This window comes from Nomia melanderi, chromosome 4 (genome assembly GCF_051020985.1).
Source record: "Nomia melanderi isolate GNS246 chromosome 4, iyNomMela1, whole genome shotgun sequence".
NCBI classification, from domain to species: Eukaryota; Metazoa; Arthropoda; class Insecta; order Hymenoptera; family Halictidae; genus Nomia; species Nomia melanderi.
In genome coordinates this window covers 8,857,027-8,879,554 of record NC_135002.1, presented here as the reverse complement: position 1 = coordinate 8,879,554, position 22,528 = coordinate 8,857,027, and the positions used below count along the sequence as shown (strand labels likewise).

At 42.8% G+C, this 22,528-nt stretch overlaps 1 long non-coding RNA gene across 2 annotated transcripts in view; it reads right to left on the bottom strand.

Moving 5' to 3' along the window:
- Positions 1-22,528, bottom strand: part of LOC143174483 (uncharacterized) — a 161,584-nt gene that overhangs the window by 111,575 nt on the left and 27,481 nt on the right. Inside the window, exon 1 of one of the 2 annotated variants that reach the window (XR_012998487.1) lies at positions 151-2,997. The exons of the other annotated variant lie outside the window; for it this stretch is intronic. This is a non-coding gene — a long non-coding RNA (uncharacterized LOC143174483). Of the gene's footprint in view, positions 1-150; positions 2,998-22,528 lie in introns of those variants that run through there. 2 annotated transcript variants of the gene reach the window in all.

Genomic DNA, 22,528 nt, shown 5'->3' with positions numbered 1-22,528 from the left:
TACTAGAACTCAATGCATCTCAGAGCAACAATACAAAATACACTAGTGCAGCGTTTAACGAAATGTACAAGGAAAAAAGCGCTTCGAAACGCGAACGACAACACTCGACAACCAAAATGGAAGTTTTTCAAAACAAACTGGTAAACGTACCGGAATGGAGGTGAGTTCAGAATTCTGTTGAATCAGAAGTTATTTAAACACATTGGGCATCACTGTAGTTTCTTGTCACTTTCCTGGAACTTGCACCATGTTCCGAATTTTCTGTCGAATCCGCCGACAATGGTCACAGAGAGTCACTGGCTGATTTCACCGTCGTAATTGTGACCGGCAATCCGTCGGTCTGCCTTAAAAACTGTTACCCCGTTACTTCCGTTCGTCTTCCTTCCAGATCGTTCAGCTCTCCACTATTATTATCCCTTCGTTTTAATTACTACATTCGTTCGAGTACAGATTAATACGCCGCGTACATTGTCCTCGGGTAGAAGCGTGATCAAACACGCGCGGCGCACGGCGCGTAACATTTACAAAATCTACTGTTTCCCGATAATACGTAATCCTCGATTATCCATAGGCAACTTTTTGCCGTAATACTGTTACTGTACGATCGTTAATGCCGGCATCGAACTAATCCGCGAGTTTCACTATGCGTTTCTTGCCTAACAATTAACACTGGCAGTTTATGTCCCGGTACGTTTCAGGTAAAAAGCGCAAAGCCGACGCGGTACGCCGACACTTTTTGCACCAGTCCGCGCACCGGCTCGCCCCTGCGATGGTGGCAAAGTTTTACAAAAGAGTTTTCGATACCGGAATCCCAGACGATTGACGGAAAGAAAGAAAGACGGAAAGAAATGAAGACGGAAATCGAGAGCTACATACAGATGGAGACAGAGAGAGAGAGAAAGAGAGAGAGAGAGAGAGTGAGAGAGAGGGGGAGAGAGAGAGAGAGAGAGAGAGAGAGGGAGAGAGAAAGAGAGAGAAAGAAAGAAAGAGAGAGGGGAAGAGAGATAGAGAGAAAAAGAGAGAGGGAAAGACAGATAGAGAGAACAAAAGAGAGAAAGAGATAGAGAGGGAGAGAGAAAGAGAGAGAGAAATAACCACAGATTTCCAATAGACGTTTTATTCACCATGCACTTCTGCTTAGAACACTCGAAGACACCAACTTCTTCTCTCGTTGATGGACAAGTGCGTCACGGAGACAAGTTTCACGAGGTTCAAACCCGTTTCTAACGCATCGCTGCGTTCGAGCCCGCGAAACAACGGTTCCTCGCATCGATCGTCGATCCGGACAGTTTCCAGCTCCAAAAGTTCTCGTCGGTTTCCATGCCGGGTGTCCGTTTCGCCGACTGGTCTTATATTTAGAAGGGAAACGGGGCCGGCTAGAGGACACCGGCTGAAAGGCGCAACGTCATATGGGGTGAAGACATTGGCCTAGGTTGGGATCACCACGTGATGACTACGATGACGCAGACCAATACTCCTTCTCCCGTTCAGGGTCAAACGTGACCGTCTTATGGTCGCATGTGTCCGGAGCTCCACGATCGCAAACGACTCTATATCTTTCTCGAATACAGCGGATCGCCTAATGGTCAAGCTAAAGGAGCCACGCTCCCATTTACCGGGATGTATTCCCGAACAACCGAGTATCGAATTACGAATTTCCCGGCGAAAGCTTGCGATTCGTTCGGTCGTCGTGGAACGTTCACCGAAGCTCCGATTTCGGTCGCCCGATGCATGTGTCATGCGTTCGGGATCAGCGTTCGTGACGGTCGGAGGCTGACGGTTGTCCGGCGAAAATCCCGTCGGTCTGCTAAACGACGAAAAATGCGCGCGCGCGCGCGGGTATCTTTGGTCCGCGACACGGCGCTCAACTCACGTGGCGGTGTGGTCCAAGCCCTCGCGGACGGTGAACACTTTTCCTCGAGGATTTCAGCCAATCAGCGGCGAGGCAGAATACCCCGAGAAACGATCGTGGCCGCTCGTTGGCATTCGGCCGCGGTCGGGCCGTGGTTCGTCTTCGTTCCGCTCACGTGTGCCGCGTGGTCGACGACGCAACGCACGGTCTGTGACCACTTTTCGAACGTGTTCCCCGGAGGAGAGACCGGAAGACGACGGCGCGGCCGGAACCGTCGCGCGCGCGTCCCGTCGCGTCGCGAACCAAGCCCACGGGCCAGGACGTAGGCAGGCGCACGGCCAGGAGGAGAGACACCCGTGGATCCTGGTACCACGCACAGCTTCCTGGTTTCCACGCGTGACAGCACGCGCTGCTTTGCATCGAGCGTGCGCCTCGTCCAGCGTCCGACACGATACTACCTCTCTCCCCTTCTTCTCTTTCTTTCTCGCTCTCCCTACGCCCCCTCCATCGGAGCACGGCTAGCTGTCTCCCTCTGGCCGCGATTTCTGCCCGAGCAGGAGCGACGTGGGGAGAGACTGGTAGCCGCTCATTAAACAAATGCCGCGATGACGTCAGGAAGTATCGCGGTACCATCGAAAATCAGCGCCGCGGCTAAAGACAGTTATTGATCCCCGCGATCCTCCCTGTGGTTTCGGCTCTTAGACGCGACGGACCGTCTTTCTACGACGCTGACGCTACCGATGCTGATGTCTTCTTGCTCTTTTTCTGACTCTCTTTCTCTTTCTTCTTCTTCTTCTTCTTCTGCTGCTGCCGCTGCTTCTTCTCTTTCTTCTTCTTCTGCTGCTGTTACTGCAGTTTCTTCTTCTTCTTCATCTTCTTCTTCTTCATCATCTTCTTCTTCTTCTTCTTCTAGGTTCGTCTGGGTCGTCGAGGTTTAGTCTCGGGCACTCGCGGTTCGCTAACTACATCCGGTAAAGGTTTTATTAACTTGGGATTGAGGCTGATCCGAAGATTCGATGCGTTGTTTTTGAGTTCTCGCTGATTTTTCTTGTTCGGCGTTGAGATTTTATTCAAGGTTTAATTGTGGATTCGGAGACGACGATTTCGTTGTTTGCTGTATTGGTTTTGGAAAGTTAGCTTTTTATATTTTCCGAGGAAATTGGAGTTTTGTGTTCGTAGAATTTTAATAAGTTCAGTCTGCATGAACCTCTTGAATAATATTTTCATGTGTGATTTAAATTTGAATATGTTGTGTAATTTTCATTTTTCATTTGGAAATCTGGCGAAGAAATGTGAACTATTGTCAACAGCAACTGTTGACTTTAGTGTAAATTATTTAAGAACTTTAATTGCTTTAATGGAAATGTGATTATTGTTTTATCGCTTATTATTATTGTATTCTTTCGAAACGTTTTATGGCAGATTACAAATACAATTTCACCATGTTATTTGATAAGACAAATAGAAAACAGGTTTTATTCCAGGCATTCCAATGTCATAGCTCCGAGATCGTCTATTACTTTATTTTGTCACGAATGACATAGACTTGGGAGGGATTGGTAACCGTTAATTAAACAAGCATCGAGATGATGTCAGAAATATTAACTTACCAACACTGTCTCAGTGCACGCACACACTCCTATTGCTTCGTTAATGTATAAGCGACGGAAATGTAAGCCTGTGGAACTTCTTACATTAAATTTCAAATAATTAATACAAATTTGAAAGTATACCTACAAAAACTAACAATCTCGGACATTATTAACAACTAAGAAAAACAAAGTATTCTTCGAAACATCTCGAATAATTTATTTTTTAATAGAAACGATATTATTAAATCTTCATTCAAGCAATAATTATACAGATATGCGTTTTTATATGAAAATAACTAAATTAGAAAATTGAGCCAACAGATGAAATTCCAAATATTTTCTTTTTTTTCCAATTCCGGTAAAAAAAGCTAATATTACTATTGCTGGAAACGTATGTTTAATAAGAAAATCAGTTCTCCATTCGGTAGAATATTTAGTTTCTCCGACCACTGAACAATCTATACCCACCGTATCCCCGATTTGCTTTCGAACCGAGAGAATCGAGAGAACACAGAGAGGCTGGGCAGCGTTCATTACACAAACGTCTTGGTGACGTCAGAAATAACCACACTCCCCTTGAAAAGTACACGCGTAATTCACGCCTGGAAATATTATTGATTCTTGGTGCGCCAATTTCGCGAGTGTTCGACTCGAACCGAAAGAAATTCGTCGAACTTTCCGCTGTTATTGTTAACTCCTTCTTTTGTGACTTCTTTTTCTTATACCCATATATTCATTGCAAGAGTCGATTTTGTGTAGGGAATATTCGTAATTTTTCTTCAATCACATCGTATCACATCGTATATCAAGATGTTAATATCATATACGTCTTCGCTACAAATTTGACTTGATATTTTAAGGCACAGCCTTAATTAAGAACCCTCATCACGTTGACTATACAATAAAAATAGAAAAACCAACTTTCCTGCGGATACTAATGGACCTCTATATAGTGAATGTGATTGGGAACATCCGTTAAGTTAAAAAAAGGTTTTATAGATAAACGAGACGCAATGTAAATGGAGTCTTCTGAAAGCAAATGCTGTGCAATTTTATATCATATACTCTTCTTCCTTAATTTCCTCTAACTCACATTCGCAATACAACAACCACAATCTGTTGCAAATAAAAATTTGACAGTCACTACCAATAAAAGTCAACCCATAACGAATATACGAAATAAATTAACAAAATAAAATTCAGTTTATATAATCTGCAACAAGATTCCAAAACAGTAAAATGTATAATGTTACCTTGTAACACAACAATCCCACTGGTAATTCAAGAGTAATCAACAGTTCGTTTCAAACTGTTAACAGTAGAATTACCAGAGAGTCATACTGACTTCTTGCAATAATTGAAAAGATTACGGACACCCTCGCAAATCATTAAAAACAATTCCATATAAGAATTTCAAAAAGTCAATTCGACTGCTTGGTAGTTCCCGTGTTAATTCGTCGAAAATCGTGCAAGTAAGTCGTAAAGACACGAAGTATGATTTTCGTTCCCGAAACGTCGTTCGCTCGGCGCAGAGTGCCGCAGGAGAATTGGAACGCTATACGGAGACCGTATAAACAAGGAACGGAGTAAGGACGAGCAATTCGGCTGGTATACGGAAATTCAATTGTAATTCGCCCAGGGATTTAAGACAAGCGGTGATGCGCCGCGTAAAAGACGAATGGCCGAGAAAACGTGACCGTGGGTGGTCCGCTCGGGACATCCGTACCTACTTGGAAATGGATTTTGCCGCGTCCACCGTGCCCATTGCTATTTAAAGATGAGCCGTACACGACGTTGTGCTCCCATCTTTTTTCTTCGTTCGACACCGCCCCTCTCTCGCTCTCTTTCCCCTCGCTTAGCACGTGACTCGCGAGTGGAAAACGCCGTGAGTGCAAAGACACCTTTCACGCGATACCATCGTAATAATCGCCGGGGTGAAAGGTCCCGGTACCTAAGGCACCGTTTCGTACGGCCGTTTTGTAACGAAAGATATAATAACCGTTTGCAATTACTTTAAATAAGTCACTGACACTTCGCCGCGGTATGAATAATCGTCGCCGCTATTGAGAGTTCCGTTTACGCGATTAACTTTCGCCCGTGAATCAATTCATCGGTGCCTGTCGGGGACAATTAAAAATTACAATTAAATTGTATACGCGGCTTTTCCGTGCTCCTCGAATCAGATGCGCGTTGTACATTATCGTTTCTCGTTGTGTTTGATGGGGTACGGTACTTTGAAGACTTGTCATTTGTAATGATTAGAGAGCGTAAAATTAAGTAAATCTTTTGAGTAATTTGAGTGATTAACGAGGTTTAATGTTGTTCAATCTTTTGTGTAGTTCTGTGAAGAATTGGTTTGTGTAAGAAACAAGGAAATTATATTCTAAAATTCTTTCCAAGTATTTGAAGAATCAAGTGATAACATACTTTTTAAACTTTCACGAATACAAGCTGAAGTTGCAAATCACTAAATAAAATGATATAATTGAACAGAACTATCGGGCGAAGGATCTAACAAAAAACTTCGCAGTATTCATTCACACCGACTTGATTAATGTACATTTTAATCAGAATCTTCTCCTTCGCCAACTTCTCTGAAAGTGGAATTTCGAAGATTCGTTAAGCATACCTCGCACGATAAAAATCTAAAAACACTTTTATTGTATATATATATATATATATATATATATATATATATATATATATATATATATATATATATATATATATATACACAGTCCCACGAAAACACGGTGACTTGCATGAAATTAAATTATACAGGTATTTGTATACAATTTTCTTCTTCGTTCGAAAATTTCCTCGAGCGACAAGAATTACGAACCGGAAAGATATGCCTAGCTGATACTAGTCACCGCACCTACGATATTTCAGCCGATTGTCAGTTAACGCGCGAGTTATTGTCATTTCCCGTTTTCTAATGCCCGGACGCCTAACCCGTGTAATTATTCGAAATAATTGGATACCGGGAACGAAACGAGGCTAGACAAAAGTTGCTAATTTATTAAAGCCGAAGCCAGGAACATTTGTTTTCTCGAAATAACTGGCGTCCGCGTGTCCTAGATACCCAGGCCCGTCTTCGAGTATCGCGGTAGTAATTATTTTGAATAAATGGTTGGCCTCCTACGCCGACGGAGCAAAAGTCGTCGCGGAGTTAACGTCGAAGCGCAAAACATTTCCAACCCGAAATAGCTGGCGTTCGCGTCATGTACATCCCAGCAGTACCGCTCTAACTTCTCATTGTTTTTCTTAGATCGCAAGGTCGGCTGAACTCTACACCAAAAATGCAAAACGAAGGATCCCGCCTTTGATCCCTTCTCCATTTAGACGCATAGAACGGCAGAAGTACGAATGTTGAACGTATTAAATATCCGTATTGTAAATGATAATTACACACGCAATCGAAGCTCGACATTCTACGACGAATCTTTGAAGTGATGTCGCTTGCTTCAAGACAGGCCGCAGGGAAGGTGTTTAAAATAGAATAAAAATGGCACGATAAAATTGGGAAATAATTAATATCGTAACGAATCATGTTTATCTACTATAGAAGACTAAATCAACAAAATCCGCAATACTTAGTGAAATAAAGATTTCATATTCCTTGGTCAAGTTCAAACTAATTACATTTCGCGAAATCACCGTTGAAAACTGTGAACAGTACTCCCGGCGCAGCGATCTCCTTGCTTGAAGTACGACTCCTTTCTCCCATTACCAACGGAATAAACACATATTCCAATTACTATAATTATTCCACTCAGCCGTCATAATGCCCGAAGCTTCAAAGTATCCAATATAAAACATCCCTTAATAACCGATAAATTTCAGTCCTTAACTAGGACGTCGCTGCCGGAAGTCGACGGATCTCTTCCCTAATTATTTCAATCGTGGTCGATTTTCAGGGATAATTGTCATGTAAAATCGCAATGAAGATATCTCTCGAAGGAGCCAAGAGACGGGGTAAGGGTTAAACGGCTAAGAAGGGGGATTAACGATCATCATTAGCCGGCGGAAGGGTAAAAAGAGGCAAAACCGAGTCGGTTGCCGGGTAGGAAAGAACCGGCGATAGGGCGGTGGCGGGGGGAGAGGGTGAGGTTGTACGACGGGGGAGAGAGTTTCGCGAACGAGTAATTTGATCGAACGGGGCGAATTAGTGACAGAGCGAAAGCTCGTCTAAGGAGAGCACGTAGGAGGAGATACCCTCATGCTATAAACGTTCAGTTCAGAATTAGCGTGGCCAGCACATGCTAAACATTCAATAAAGCGCTCGAAAGCCGTCCGGAATAATCGTAATCATAAATAATCGGGCCTAAATATACGTCGAGGCACGGTAATGCCCGTGAAGCTCTCCCGCGTACCAACTGCCGTCCGCGAACTGTTAACGCGAACGGAAATCGGTCTGGCTGAGCTGAGCAGCGTGGTCTTAACCGGCGGTTCCCGGCGCGATCGACGTTCATTTTTCTTTCGTCCAAAATCGCTGGATTTATTTGAAATGATTTGAAGGAACCGTGCGCCGGGTATACGGCTCGATCGCGCGATGAATCGATAATATCGGCGATAAACGACGGCCGAGCGGAGAGACCGACGAAGCGATTGTGACGGATCGCTCGGTCGAAATTGAAGAAACGGTTCGCACGCAATCACGATGTAAAATTAGATTCCCGCGTAACTTTTGTTCCTGACTGACACGCTTCTTGTGCACGCCGCATTCCAGCCGTTTAACGATACGTTCTCTCATTCTGGTTCGCCTGGCGTTGCTGAAGTGTGGAAGTGTATAAATCACTTTACAATGACAAGCGATGTTGTTACCGTGTATACATGTGTGTTTGGTTAGCGCTGCTCCTCATTGTGAGGTGAATCGTATTTTGATTTATTCGGGGTGATTTATTATTTGGTTAAAATCCGTTTTATTCGTGTAGGTGCCGTGTATAGAAGCCGGATGAAACGTGGGGGTATATAAATCGCTTCACATTGACCAGATGTATTTATATATACTAATGATCTTTTTGAGACGTAATTATTCGTAGATCGTAGATAACCGCGCGGATTGACAGTTCGTAAAACTGTGTTCGGGAGAGTTCGGATTTAAGAAGAATTCATATCCGGCTGGTAGGATCGGAATGAAATAACGAAGTTTCGCAAGTATTAATACTGACTAACGAACAGACGAACAAACAAATGACAGAGTACGACGAATAAATACAGGTTTAAACCCAATTTTCTCAAGAACATAAGTACACCTAAGAAAAATCTTAGTTACAGAATTGATATTAACACGTTAAACATCGAATCAATTATCCTGATAAAACTAAAACCTCACCGTCAAGATCAGCCTTAACAACGCGATCACTATTAACTCTTTCACATCCCAAGGAACTCCGCACGAAACGATGACCATAGAAACGAAGTTTCGAATTCGAGCGTAGGAATCGTGGTAACCCAAACACGCGTCAGTCAAAGCGCGAAACCTGTCAAACGAAGTCTGTTCGCTGGCGAACAGGAAAAACGAAAACACGGCCATTATTCGCGGCTGAAAGAAAGTTAGCCGGAGTCGGCTGTTAGGAAGGAACCGACGCTTCGTCATATGTTTAACTAAGCGAGTCCGCGATCGCCATTAGTACGTAATAATGGTTAATGGTTGGGTTTAGCATGATCATCTCGCTGCAACGTGACGCTGGCGCTCGTTGCGCGCAAACGGACATATGGTCGGCTGGCTCGGCCGATTAGACACATTTGCATCACAATGCCGAAGTCTGCCCACCGCAGCTCACGGCACCGCTCTCTTTTCTCTTTGTCTCTCCGCATCGTTCCGCTTCTCCCTCGTTGCTTTATTACGTGTGCGTACAGGGTGTAGCCCTGCGCCAGCATAATGGCACTTAGCCGAGAGAGAAAGGAGAGGAGGACCACGGGCAACAGGAGAGAAAGAAAAAAAAGTGTTGCAGCTTTCGGTTAACACGGCAGCCCGTTTGTTTACGCGAACCCTTTAAATCTTGTTCGCCGGATCCGTGAACCAAAGTGCGCCCCGAGAGTCCTACTCGACTGTCGGCGTTGCCGGCGATGTCCTGCGGGTACCTCGGATCGATGGACACCCGAACGAAAGTGAAGCTACTCGAGTACGAACCGATGCTTAATGGCCGGGAATGAAACGCTTTTTGAGATGATGCCGGAATTTCTGGTCGTAACGCTCGATTTTCGGGCACACTCAAGCTTCGCCGTTGGAATCTACGATGCCCGTGATTACTAAACACGTATTGGATTGGTGCAAATATTCTGACGTTTTTTGGATGTGGCCGACAAAAAAGATTTTTTCTTCGAAACAAATAATGTATGCTTTCGAAGTGGTACAAGGTGTGTAAAGAACACTTCTTTCTTGGTTTTTACTTAGTTTTGATTTAGCTGCAGGTGAGGATTCTTGTTTTTATTTCTTATAAGAACGTCGGAACTTTTGCATCGACTCGATATTATTTGAGGCTTTTATTGTGAATACTTGGATTGATATTGAACTGATCGGAGAAGATGTTTTTTAAGGAATTATACGAAAATTGGTAATGCAAGTGTAATGTACGCCTGGTCGAAGGATAATTTCGGTCGGTACTGTAAAGAAGTTTCGTAAAACTGTACGGTTTTATTTTGAAGTTTTTTAATTTATGAATATTTATGATCTAGATCAAGAAACGCATTTTAGATGTTCGAGTTTTTGAACATTTTCCTTCCCGTTCGTTTCGATTTGCGGGAATAAATTTTATTTTCGAGTTACAAGTGAGAACGGCATCTCTATTATGCTTAAGACAGAAAATTAAGAATTTTGTGTAGCGCAAAAAAATACTCAGATGCTATTTTTGATCTGACTATTTATACATTCTCAAAAACTTGAAATACTAAATCCTTTAAATTTACTTAGCAAGAGCTTTAGTTGACGAATGACAGGTCATTTAAATATAGTACGAATATTGGATTGAATTCAAATTTTTAGAAACGAAAATAAGATTTTTGAATTCACTTTAGAAATAAAGCCAACACAATGTTAAGAAATGTATACCTTGGCTATCGTATATAAATTTATGTATTCCGAGAGGTGGACATTTTTTTTCAAAAATACTTTGCATAAAATGTGATGCTATGATGCCTTCAAGGTCAATGTCTTTTTTTATCTTCGATTGTTCTAGACGACCAGAGAAGAAATCTATAAAAAGACAATAATATATATTGCAAATAAATGACTGTTTCACGATAAATTTTTTAATATTCTATCAACTCCTAGGAAATCCCGAATAAAAAGTAATTGATATTCTCTTCATAATCGTTAATTATTTTTTTCAAAACTGTTTATTACATATTTTGTATGCAATTTCATGTAGCTGAATATCAGTAGCAATGGGAGTTACCGCATTAATCGCACTTAGGGGGCGCCGGATAATTTAAATGTGCTTATCGAAGGAAACTTTTATATTTTAAAGTCCCATTAATTAGTGAATGATTACACATTTCAAACCGCACACATAAACCTAGATTACACGTTTCACACTCCTAGATCAACTTTCTATCAGGATTAGACTTTCTACTTAAACGCGAAAAAATGAAATTTCCGCTGCACAAACTCCAACCGTATAAAATTCTCCCGATGAAAAAGACCCGATAACCCACGCTCCGTGCCGCTGTATGAAAGAGAAATGAGTTCTCACGTTATCCTCACACATTAACAACGATGCGACCAGTAATTAACTTCAAATCAATATCTCTCAGCAGGACGGCGTTACATTAACGGCTTAATTAGATATTCCATTCCAATTATATAAGGAAGCTGATACTTCAACTGGTTATTCAAAACAGCAGAATTCCGTTACGTACTACCATGAGCCCCTAAAAAATATCGTTCTGAAAAATTACGTACCGAATCACGCAATGCTTCCACAAAACACTATCCCACATATTTTTTCTCGCGTTACGTCGATAATCACACAGTTCACTGATACATAATCACACGAAAAAGAAAATTAAAGCCGTAATATAAACGTTCCAACCAACGAAAATATTTCAATTTCCATAATAAACTGATCCTCCGAACAAAGGACTTCTGCGCATCACGCGAAAATAAAAAATCAATTACAAATTGATTTGCCAATAGAGCGCAGAAGCTCGAGTTCACTTGTGCTACCCAGGCATCAGTCGAATAAGCGATAAACGAAACGGAAGAGGTCTCATTATCCCTTAACGAAGCATCGTGAGCGCGGAATATCCTTTTATTCGATCTGCCTGTAACCCGAACCAAAAATTAACAAGGGTTTACTAGGAGAACAGTCTGCTCTAATATCCCCGAACGTGGCCGCTACTTTCTTCTGTTGTCTTCGCATCGATCACGCCAGCCTATAAAAGTGACGACAAGCGTTTCCTCCTCGTTCACCCGCCAACCCCCTCGTTCGCCGAGCGAGGAGCACGAACAACCGCGGCGGAGGGTAGACCAACAGGACTATGGAGTAACCTCGAGTTAGAAATTAATTAGAAAAGTGCGGAGATATGGTCTTCGATGCCCGGACGCCGAAGTGGGAGCAAGCAATCAACGGGCAGATGAATTAATGGCCACGCCAACTACCCCTTCGAGATGCCGTAAGAAGAAGGGCGCCCTCAAAATACGCCGCTGCGCAGGCAAGTAGATTCTTATAACCGCTATCACCACCACTATCGATGGAACATCCCCCTCCGCACTCACACAGACAGAGAAGCCAGCCGACGTCGTCGCCCAGTAACATTTCGAAATCTATTGACCGATTTTCCACTTGGGAATCTCCTTTCGCCGGAGAAAACTAATGGACACTTTTGGAGATGGAGACCGCTGCTGGTCTCCGACGATTGTTCGTATTCGCTCGAGGGTTATTAATGCAACCTTCGGAATTATAGAGCGAGACCTGCAACGGGAAACACGTTCCTGTCTTCCTTGGATTTTATACTTTGAATATACATCGGGGATCCTGAGCTTTCGCGATTTGAGAGTGTCGTTTAATTTGAGCGTTATTTTGGGTGGTCGTTTCGTTAGAGGAATGTGGAAGTTTTACGGTTAATGATTCTATAATTTTTGTTTCATTGTTGAGGTTTATGTTATCGTGCGAATATTGTGTTTAGGATATTTGTCCGGTGGTATTGTTTTCATGTTCCGATTAGAATTATTATGTCAACCTCAGGTTGCAGATATTTCTTAGTTTATAGCGTGGTGTATTGCAGACAGATGCATGGATAACGAAAGAATGTATTGCATCGGAACAGAAATTATAAACCAAACGACAATGTAAAAGATAGAGGGAACCTGAAATATGAAATTAAGTTGGCCCACCTGTACGTTTGACTTGAATGTCATAAGTGCTGGTTATGTGGTATTCGTAATGCAATTGAAGCGAGGGTAATGCTCGCAAGGTCCCTCAATATTTCATGGATAATTTCTCCCCTCGGGAAGCAATGCTACGAGCCCGGAAGCCATTGTATGAAAGAAGGAGCAGTGAAATCCTCGCATGCCCTGTCCATTGCCTCTCGGCCAACGGACCCAGGGGTGGTTAATTCATTATTAAGTAACGTTTGAATGCGTTTAATGCGACCCCATGAATGTCCCTAACGGACATTGTTCCTCCGTTCCGACGCCTTGAAGTAAGAAAAACATGCGGCCAAGAACACTCGCACGACTCAAAGGAAACTAATTTCTGAGGGAAACTTCTGTTCAGCAATTAATATAAATCTCATTTGTCTACTCATCAAGGAGATTAGTTTCTCAATAAATATCCTTGCTGTTGCTATATATTCGTACTTGTACGTTAGCTCATTAATAATATTATTAATACAACAATGACATTTTACAACAAGAAACAATATTAAATTTTCATAAATGTGTATATTTTTTCTAAAAATTATTTATCCCTACACATCCACGTATCAAGCGAAGGATCCCAATGAAATTAACCATAATATCCTCGGTCTACTTACAACTGATTCTTGAAGAGAAAACATTCAGTCTTTCTACTTATGCAATTAACAGCCCATTACAGTGTTATTATAACCGTTATTATCGTTGAACTGTTCAACAACATGTACGAAGGGCAACACCATAGATTCCTCGATACCATTCGTCGCAATTCCCATGGGTACACCCGGAGCCTCCGTCGGCAAGCGTTTTACCTGTTCACAACGTAAAATCTCGTTCGTCAATCTTCGCGATCAAAGACCTGCTCCTCTCGCGTGGTCTCTCATTTTCTCTTGTATTAATCGATTTTAGTCACGAGCATGTACGAGGATCTCCAAGAGCATCAGCTGCCCTTCGAAACGAACGGCACGTACGAGCCAGCGAAATCGAGATTATAAAGCGTTTTATAGCATAGCTTCCCACCTCAGGGCGCTCGCTTCTGATCTGCATAAAAATAGAGGAACACGGTCCGAAGCGGAGGGGGAGGACGGGACAGGCCGAAAGGGGCAGAGGAGATCCTTAATACGAGATCAGATTATGATTTTGCGGGGGAGTCTGCTGGCGAGAAGACGGAGAGAAAGTAGCGGAGGCCTTTAAGAGTTCCACCAATGTGGATCGCGGATCTACGTCTTGTTTCTTTATCCCGTTCCCTCTTGCTCTGTCCCTGGGATCTTCTTTCCCGTTAATGAATAGCGGCGATACGTTGATCTTATGACGAACGCGAGAAGAAACGGTCCTTTTTTGACTAGGGTGTGTCTAATCTACCAATCACCTCGCGAATGTCCTAGATAAAGGAACGATAGGACTGATGTATTAGTCGGAATGAGATTTTATCCCAGAATTTGAATGTGTAGACTCTATTGAGATACTGGTTCGTGATTAACGATATTTTCAATTGGATTTTTGAATGTTTACTAAACCGTGTTAGTAGGTAAAACTATACGCAATCATTGATTATATCTCTAATTACGATGCTGCTAGTTGTAGTATTACTTAAATTGAATACTTAAAAATTGACCTTTCAAAAAATCCTTTTGGTCTCTTGGTTCTCAATTTGAAAATTCATCTATCCGTAACATTATCCTTTACTGATAAACTCGGTGCGAATTCCTTTTAGAAGCAACGACTAGAAATGGAGAAAGTACGTTGAAAAATGGAATTCATCGACCGATTTCGGTCGGTAGAAATGCAATAACGAATTCACGGGGTAGCCACGAAAATCCAAGACAGAGAGAGAAGAGAGAGAAGAGAGAGAGAGAGAAGAAGAAAGAGACGGAGGATTCGTTGGAAGGTAGCCGGTATACATTCCAGCCGGCGCGTATAATCGAAAGCATCGGCGGCGCATATACCGCGGGTTGCATTATCATTGCCTCGAAAGCGAGAGTGCGTCGTAACACCCCGTGAAGCCGAAATAAGAAATGGAAGAAAACGAAGAAGAAAGAGAATCGAGCGTGCCAGTATAATGGCGCCGAGATGCGAAAGGGCGAAGCTAACGATATATCTTGGACTATTGTCTTGTGGGCCGCGACAGTCGCGTCCATTATATCAAGATTAACTCTCTTATTCCCTTGGAGAAGGTATGGAAGGGCATATAAAAGTACACAGACTCCCGAGGGAAGAGGTGGAGGGCATGAACGGTCTTCGGGGGAGGGCGAGAAGAAGCTGCAGCACAGGCCTTATGGCGCATATACACAAACCACCCACACTTTCGCGTGGAATACGAGAGAACGACGACAACGACAACGGCGAACACGTAGAAACGGAGGAAAAGGAAGGAAGACGATGAAGCTGCAGAAGATGAACAAGAGAAAGAGAAGAAGGAGAAGAAGAAGGAGAAGAAGAAGAGGGAAAAGGAGGAGAAGGAGAAGAAGAAGAAAGATAAGGAGAAGAAGAAGAAAAAGGTGAAGAAAGAGAAGAAGATGATGATGATGATGAAGAAGAAGAAGAAGAAGAAGAAGAGGAAGAGGGTCAATGGTGTGTTCACGGTGTTCCTGAGACGGCACACCGGGAACGGGGGTGTATGCTAGGCATTCGCAGAAGAGGACATTATAAGGAGTTATGAGGTCCTGCTTCATACGTGAGCATCCTTGCCTCCGTCCTCCCTCGGCCACACTCTGTCCTCCCACTATCCTCCCTTTTATCGTCCCTTCCTCCTTTCGTTTCTGCCTCTCCTCTTCCATCTGTGCCGCGGATTCTTATATACAAGATCTGCGGTGGTTCTTAATATCCTCCCCTTTTAGTGCCTCGCTCAGACTGCCCTCGAAGTCGATCCACGAACATTTTTGCCTGCTGCCTTTCTCTCCCTCCCTTCCTCTCTCTTTCGCTTGCTCCCTTTTTTCTCCTCGTTCGTGGCCTGATATTGAGTTATACGCGCGGTGTATTTATCGTTCGAAATCCTCCGGCGAGACTCTAAAACGAAATAACGTCGTCGAGCAGCGGGAAAAGGGGGTTGACCTTCGTGTAGGTACTTGTCCAGGGCAGATGAATGAAGGGAGGGATCCGATGAAATAGAATGCGTCCGCCTGTGCAGTTTTTTTTTACAATAACGCTCTTCGAAATCTCGTCTTGCGAATTCCTTCCGAACACTACGCTCGTCGAAGCTGTTTTATTATTGATACTTTCTTAGGGAAAGAGGGCTTCGTGTTTATCGGAATAGATTAATTATAATAGGAAATAGGTTATATTTCGACGTCTACCACCATGAGTACCTACAATGTAATTCTTGCGGGAAATTATCTCGAGAAATTAACATCTGTGTATCATTAGAATCATCGAAAGATTCAATATATTTCATTTGTGTATCCTGAAATTAATCTACCAAAATGCAAACCTATACCACTTCATTCATGATTCAATAAGAAAAACAATATTAACAAGTAAATTATAGTACCATAATTCCCCAATGTTCTAAATATTTCGTAGATAGCCATATCCGTTCCCACGGCGGCGACACGGGCCGACGTCGTGTCCCAAGTTCTCGCGGGCCACCCTCGCACAGGAATGCAATCGCGAGCGTGTTTGCAAAGGGATGTCGGTAGATCGAAACCGAAAGAATCTGTGGCGAGGTCATGACCCAGTGAAGTCCGGCCATCGAAAGCGGAGCGAACCGATGCGAAAGGGGTGGCTATTAGATCGACCGAACTGGATTCTGGTAAGTTTTACAGCCCAGGGTTATAGCCCTCCATGACCACGCCGTAGAATCGCGACGCGTGTACCGACACAAGGTCGGAACCGCCACCTACCCTCCAACTAGAGCGGCAACATTGCCGAGTGGTGGTAGTGGCGGCGGTGGTAGTGGTAGCGGCGTTACCGGACTATACTATCCTCGTAGTTTGCGACAGCCCCACTGACTCTTCGTTTCACCCTCACCTATAGTGAGTGACTGGTACCCTTTACCCGCCACCTATGCTCGCTCCCTCTACCTCACTCTCTCCCTTTGACCTCCAGTTCGTGGTCGACCTCCAGCTAACATGCTCGAACCGTAGTAGCGTACCACCGGCAACCATGAATGGGGACCACGTGTCGTTCTCTCTCTTCCAGGGTCGGTTCAGTGCCGCCGAAAGCACAACTCTGAGAAACCCATGCGTTCGTAGTATTTTTCGACATGGCGGACACAGCGGGGGTAACTTTACTGGAAACTTTATCTGCGTTGGCTCGGCATTTGTTTGAAGCCGTGTTTATATTTAGCTTTGGGTTGCCGAAGGTTGCGGTAACTCGAAAAGATAGGACATATTTGTTTTGATCATGGTTTGTGGAGGTAAGATAAAATTGAATAACGTCGACAATTAGTTTGTAGGTATTAGAATGTACTCAAAATGATGAAATTGAATAGTTGTTTTATTTGTGAATGGAATTATGACGAGAGTGTTACTAGATTATAGAGACATGGTTATTTAGAGTTATATGCACTGAAATGCGTATTTATAAAGTGATTGCATACAATTTATTTAGAAATTTCAGTTGGACAAATAGTAGGAGCTGAATATATATTCTTTGGAGACAGTTTGTTTTTACTAGATGTGGATAATCCTGATATTTTTATTTTAACGTGCCTTTCATTTTCGTGTTGCCTATTCCGAAGAAACACTTTATTATTGATCTTTAATGCACCTAATAAGACGTGGCGAAACAGTTGTTAGTGAAATATTAAGAAATTCTCCGGTCGACAATTCAATTATACCGTGTCGAAGGGAAAGCCCAAACTGGCCACGCACCGAAAAACTAGGGCAGGAGGGCTAGACAAAAGGGCATTGTTGTGAATCTTCTCTTCCGTGAGGTATCACCAGCACCCTAAACAACGGCTGCGGAAGTGAAAGAAAGGAGATTAACGAATTCGGGGGCACATCGGTATTTTTACGGTTGATTACGATGCTCGCATTGTTTCGTTGCTCGCCCTCCGGTGGAAAACGAGTAAGCGGGGAACACGAGTAAATAAGATAGCAGATCGGGGTTCGAGATAAGTTTCGCTTTCCCTGAACAGCCGAAATTTAAGATTACTTCATTGTACGGATACATTTACGACCTTCGACACGAGTCTTAATAGATTTATTGTATTTTTGTCTCGAAATTCAGTAGACGTTAAATCTTGGTTTCATTTCCTTTTAATTCGAAATATACGAAAAATGTTCACTATGAGGGATTGAAGAATTTAATAATCTATACAGCTATTGAAAAAAAAACTAGAATTATTTGGTAAACTTGCCAAACGAATACGTTCCTTGTTACAATGAAATTCATTAGATTATAAGATTGAATAAAAGCAACTTACGATTGTATATTAACAAAGAATACTGAACTCAATAATAATTAAGAAAATAACCATCTAGCAACAAACTCGGGAACACTCACATTTCTGTAAACTAATGACTAGCGGTAATTTCACGGAGCTTTAAATTCAAATAGAAAATCAAAGAAAGGAGTTCCCGGTATAAGTGCCCCGCTTCGGGCGATTGAAAATTTTTAAAACCGGAGCGGTCTCCTCTAGACAATGGCCTTCTATTGAGTCAAGGAACTCGCAGTTCGGGATAACAATACGGGCGTAATACGGTTGTTTATCTTTCCTCAGGCTTCCGCGGTTGTCGCGATTTCTCCGTCGCTTCCTCTTTTCCGCGTCGCTCGTTCGCCTGTCCGTGCCTCCCTTCCCCCCTGCCGTCATATTTTTATCGCGGAGGCATTCACAAAAAGCGGGGCCCGGGCCAGGTAAACAACGGAGCGCGGAGGGAGAGCCAAATGAAAGTGTCCGGGGTAGCGGAAAGCACGAAGACAAAGGGGCCAGCGTGAATTTTCACACGGCCGACGAGTTAACAACGGGAGAAAGGAAAGACGAGCGAGGACGTTAAGGGTGGTCGCCCGTTGCGACGCGGACCGGTCATCACCTGGTCAAAGAAACGAGGCCTCGGTACTGCGCCGTACGTTATTGCATAAATTAATTCGCCACCCTCCGGGGACCCTTCTTTTAATGTCCCCCTCCTGTACTTGAAGATTTAAAGAAGGAGCCCGTGGCAGCTGATGGGAATTCTTACGACGCCACTGAATAGGACCGAACACGCTGATGCGTCGCGTTGACCATAGTCCGTGCTGAACGATTACGACAAGCTTAATTATTCTTCCTGCGAGAGGGCCATTGTCATGGAAATGCCGTGTTTGAAGAGACGGGACGGAGAGGAGCGATACCAAGAGGATGCACGAGATGCTGATCCAAACTAGACTGGCGATCTTTCGGTACCGACCACCGTGAAGATTAAGACAAACGTCGGAAAGATTTCGGAAATGTTCGTTGTTTCGTAAATGAGAATATTTGAATACTGCGAGTTTAACGCTAAAACTACCGAGCAATTAAATGGACTTTTCGAAATTCTTTTATAGAAACTCCAAGAGTGTATCTATTGAGAGTTTAATTGATTTACAATGCAGTTTGCGTATTGCTAAATCGATTTCAATTATTGGATTGTATTTAAGATTAATGATGGAAGTGATGTTTTAGATAAGAGATTATTCTGTGGAAAGATTACAATTGATTCTGTTTTCTGAATATTAGTTACAAACCCAACTGCCCATATTTTACTATTTACTTTTACAGCATATCTTATCCGCGTGGCATCTCAGGTGTGTTGCCAATCGGATGAATTTACGTTAAAAGCCACTAAACAGGAAAGATATGCATCGTTTTCTAGCGAATGAATGGTAAGCAGGAGCCGCCTTTAAAAACTTGAAGTAACACTTAAGAATCTTTTTAGATGTTTTAAGGAGGGTCCTTAAGTTTATTGCGGATTAAAGTAAATGGCTTGTTAAAGACGCAACGGTCCTGAAGATCCGTCTTTGTGCCGGGTACTCTGATGAAATTCTGTAAAGCAGTCATTTATTAGTAATTTAAATGCGGTCTATAATTACCGCAGCGCATACATAAATTATAGACGGGAGGGGGCAGATGGCTGAATGCGCCTCTACTATAATTAAGACATGATTGTTTCAGTCACAGTGCCCCTCCTTTATTTCTCATAATTATTGCGAACATTTCTGGCAATAAACAGCGATTGGTAATAGTTAAAACTGTCACTCTTTCTTTTGTACGATGCCCTTTAACTCTTTGCACTCCGAATTTCTATTGCATTTTTTCCTTAATAACTCTGTATTATTATGATATTTTATTTGAAACGCATTTTAAAAAATAGACAGTTTGTAGAGAGCAATGTAAACGATTCTTCTTACTAATAATATCGAAAATAACATAACAATATAATCTATTTTAAACATATTTTGACAAAAAAGCTCACCTGTGAATAAAACTGATGTCGAGTCACGCTCGACATAGGATCGTAAAGAGTCAATCATAGTAAGCATACTTATATTATGAAAACATAACTTCTTATTTTATACCGTTCTATAATCATTTTCAAATTTTTCTTCGCATTACCGTTCATTCAAGATTTCTAACAATATCTCTAATATTTTAAACATTATACGAATACATGCTTGTTATGAGTGTTATTATTGTATTTATAAATCTACTTCAGACTAAAATATTTCACTATTAAAGCTAATTCTTTATACTCCCCACCATGAACAGATTTTTTTTAACATTAAAGACCCTTATTATTAGCTTAACTTGCCCTATACAAATCCTGTGTAATCACCACAGAAATATTACGAATTATCAATTCTACTGTTCATTATTTCGTAAAGTAGAAATATATATAACAGATGCGCTGCAAAACTGAAATGCATAAAGGTTGGAAAAACTATCATTCACGAAAACGCATATTCCCACTCTTCATTTCTTTCGCCAGTTAATTCTTCCAGGAAGCACAACCTACAGAGATGTTTTCTTCCAGCTTCCCTCTCCCCCATTCGCTTTCAGAACACTTCGAAAACTGTTTCTCACGGTGGCCGAAAGGGACGGTCCATCAGGTAAGCCTGATTGTGTCGTTCTCGTCGATTAGTTCGGGAGTTTTCCCGAAAATTCGGGATCTGCATTATGCTCCCTTTGGCCCCGTGAATATCGTGCTTCTCTTTTGTATCGTTCTATCTGCATCCCCTTTATGCACCTTTGCCAGACACCTGCGGCGCGCTCCGCTGCTCGCCGAATCATCGTAATTTGAGATTCCGCTGGATTTTCGCCGTTCATGTACCTAGCACTGGACTCGGTGGATTTTCCGTGGTTCCGGTCGAATGCGAATGCGAATCGGGACAACGGCATGCATTTCACGTGACTTTCGTTGAATGCCGCCCTTCCACAAAAAGTATTCGATCGAGTAGGTCAACGTGACCGGTGTGAAAGTTATTTATATATATATACCAAAAACAATAAATCTTATATTCGTAACACTTCACGCATAGAAAATGAATATTGATATTCCATAAAAATTGCATTAAAATAATCAATTTTCTCGTGTAAATAGACACAGAGTAATAGAATATTTTTCAATGTTTATATAGAAACTATTTCTCCCGCCATTAATAAAAATTTCATTAGCAAACTTCATTAGCGAACGTTATTTGTACAATTCACTCGTACATATAATATCCCAAAACATTTATCAACAGCATTCGTATCCACCCCGGTTGACAAAATCCTTTTACTTTCATCGCACCGCACGCATATTCGCTTCCAGAGGAAGAAGTAAAAGCGAGCAACGAGCAAAGCTCGAAAGGTGCCAAGGTAAGTGTCATCATTCATCGGGAGAAGGTAAGCTATTATTATTTACGAGAAGGAAGTCGCTGTGCCGCATCATGACTGGCCGAAGTATACCAAGTTCGCAGCTCCGCCGGGAATAGATCGATTCCCCGGATACCGATAATAATCTACCGGGGACAGCTAGACTGGCGATCACCTCAGGTCATTGTATACGCGTATCTGGCCGCTGCGGCGATGGAACGCGTGAATTCGTCGAAAATCGCGCGATTTCTGGACGACACAAAGCGCGGGACAACGGGCGGAGGGAGAGGGATAGAGCCGTGAAAGAGGGAAGCGATCCATCTTTTCGTATTCATTCGGCGAAAAGAATGAGCCGTGGGAGACGGAGGCTAGGTTGTTTTCGAAGAGGGTGGACAAGAGATGATGTCGGCGGTAATAGAGAACGGAAGAGGAGAAAGAAAAGGAGAGGGGGGGTGGAACGGGGGAAAAATGAAGACGAGGAATAAAATTAAACCAGAGGGGCTTGCCGAACAGAAGACGCGTTACCGGGTGGACACCAAGAACGATTGAATCGGGGAAGGTGTCAACCCCTATTGTGCACCCAGGAACCTTCGTGGGTTGGAATTTTGTTTTACGCTGCAACGGAACGCCGAATCACGGACGGCCATAATGAGTGGCTGGTGAGCGCATTGTCATGCTAATCTCACCATGGGGACCATCGAGATGCTCCTCTCCCTCTGCTTTCTATCTTCCTCTGTCTCTCTCTCTCTCTCTCTCTCTCTCTCTCTTTCTCGCTCTATCCCCGTAGTTTAGGGAGGATCAAAGACCAAGGATCTTCGGTGGACAAAGGGACGACCAGTCTTCCACCGATCCGGACGCCCTTGGCTAGAAACTGATTTTTATATTTTTAAGTTGCTCCTCACCTGAGAACGGCGAGAGAAATTATCGCGGAAACGGAGAAACGAAGGTTTGCACGGCGATGTTGATTT